Raw genomic sequence first — 2250 nt, 5'->3', positions numbered from 1 at the left:
CAACTGTCACAGTCATTTCAAGTCAACATTAATACAATGTCTTTATTATCTATAGGTTATGTAGATGACTTTTTGTATTTGACGTGGTAAGACAAAGCTGTGTATCAGGCTCAATTGTTCTCCTGAATTTTGTTACTGGGAAAAGCGACTGCTGTGTCTGTTAGCTGCATTACTCAGGTATTGCAGAGTAGGTGTAGATGGTGACTCTCAGGGCGAGGATCTTGGCATGTTATGGCATGTGCTCTTCCCATCAACCTCACTGGGATGCCTTTGATGATGTCCAATCTTTATAGGAGCTGCAACACGACAGTTAGAGGAAGTTTACAGTGCTGACCAACCATGTTCTCAATTACAGTCAGGGTAAATTACAATACAAAACAGTCACACCACTGTTGAAATTGTTCAAACTTGTATCTATGTTTCTCTTCATGTTTGGCCTGTACAAGGAGGCCAATGAATCTCACTAGAACCGAAGTACACTTCATCTAGTGTGTGAAAGGCACCGGTAAGTAGTAATATATCTCTGGACACCCCATGTCTGAGGGCTAGTGCTTTATAAAAAAACCAATCAGAATTAGCCACTACAGCCTGTGTGTTAGATGTAACTGACCAATAAGGAGAACCGAGCTCAAATCTTCCCTGACCTCTGACGGAGGGATTCCTGCTGGCTGACGCCCACTAAAGAGGCAGGTTGTAGCAGAAGAACTCCGGGGGCCTCCGCGCTTAGAACACTTAGCCGCCCTCTGCTGCGCTGTCCAGCTCCCTTGGGGGCACTTCGACCATGGAGGGGAGGATGAATAAATGTAAGTAGCTACACTACCCACAGCTCTCAAATCCACCATCAGGCCAAATTGTGTATTTCTAACCCAGGTCATTGAAACATAGGGCTGCTGTGAAGTGGTGATACCGTTGCCATTATCTCAATGTTTCTTTCTCAGATAAAATGTATGTGCAAAGAGCACATCGAATCATCAAAGAGCAGGTAATGATTTTTAGACAGTGAAATTGCAGAGTTGCAGTTATAATTATTTGTATTAGATWTGATMATTTATATAGGATGATTCTGATTCACAACAACATTGACTGTTTAATTCCAGAGTGAGGCAGTGTCGCGGAGCTTGGACATCAAGGTGAGTCTGTTGTCTYGTCTGTTTATGGCTCTTTACACCATGAGGGACATATCTCTCTGGTGTTTACTTAGTTAAACTAATGAGTTGTGTTTCTCCAGGACTATGACTACCCAGGGTTTGATGTAGTCGAGGACACTGACATCCCAGGACATCCTGATGCCTTACAGCATTTGGACAGCGTCTCAGAGGCCCAAGGCTTTAATGTACGTACCTGCAATCTCATATCTACTCTGTGTGTGTGTGTGTGTGTGTGTGTGTGTGTGTGTGTGTGCGTACCAGACCAGAGTTCTGCTCTCCCTCATCACAGGGGAATACTGTGGCAGCTCTGCAACCAATCACGTTCATCTAAGGAGCAGCCAGGCTCCTATTAAAGTCCTGTAGTATTAACAGTCCCAGGCTGCATACTAAATGGTACCCTATTCCCTATATAGTGCACTACTTTTAACCAGGACCCGTAGAGTTTCCCATAGGGCTCTGGTCAAAAGTAGTGCACTATACAGTATACAGAAACGGAGAGACAAACAATATTCATGCCGTTGCAGCATAAATCCCACCAGTTGTCCATCCTAGTCGTTTAATTTTAACACACTATAAATTGTTTACCAAATCTTTAGTTTAGTCCCGGCAATCTCAATAGACGATCTCGGAAGCCACAAGAATTGCTGGTGCCGTTCGATTTGCAAGAAATAGCACGAACTGGTTATTGTATTATTGTACAAGTCCACAAAAATCACCTTCAAGTCTATAAGATCACATTGCATTGTTATGAACCACGAGGACCAAAGAGTCGTCAAATGCAAACTTTCTACACATGGTCGTCTTCTATAGTCCATACATTGAATGTCTGCGACCATCTTCGCTACTCTGGCGGTACACTTTCCCTCAAAAGGCTCGGCCTATTCGACCTATGTGTGACCCATTACCATTTATATCCATCACATTACCAGTGAATAACAAATAAAATCCTCTCCCATAAAGAACTAGTAACCTATTGAACCTTCGTAGGGGCCGTTCTTGCAACAATGGTAGGCTCGTATTCATCTCATAGAGTTAATTTAGTTATGAAATTACGTCTGAAATTTCTATGCTGTAATGCTTTATTTAACCCTAATCTCATCCT

At 42.8% G+C, this 2250-nt stretch overlaps 1 long non-coding RNA gene across 1 annotated transcript; it reads left to right on the top strand.

Moving 5' to 3' along the window:
* Positions 1-938: 938 nt before the first annotated feature.
* Positions 939-1321, top strand: LOC112072704 (uncharacterized). Its single transcript, XR_002894371.2, has 3 exons — positions 939-982; positions 1098-1130; positions 1229-1321. It is a non-coding gene; the product is annotated as an uncharacterized lncRNA (long non-coding RNA).
* The last annotated feature ends 929 nt before the right edge of the window (positions 1322-2250 follow it).

Source organism: Salvelinus sp. IW2-2015, unplaced genomic scaffold, assembly GCF_002910315.2.
Source record: "Salvelinus sp. IW2-2015 unplaced genomic scaffold, ASM291031v2 Un_scaffold2008, whole genome shotgun sequence".
NCBI lineage: Eukaryota > Metazoa > Chordata > Actinopteri > Salmoniformes > Salmonidae > Salvelinus > Salvelinus sp. IW2-2015.
This window is presented reverse-complemented; position numbering and strand designations above follow the sequence as displayed.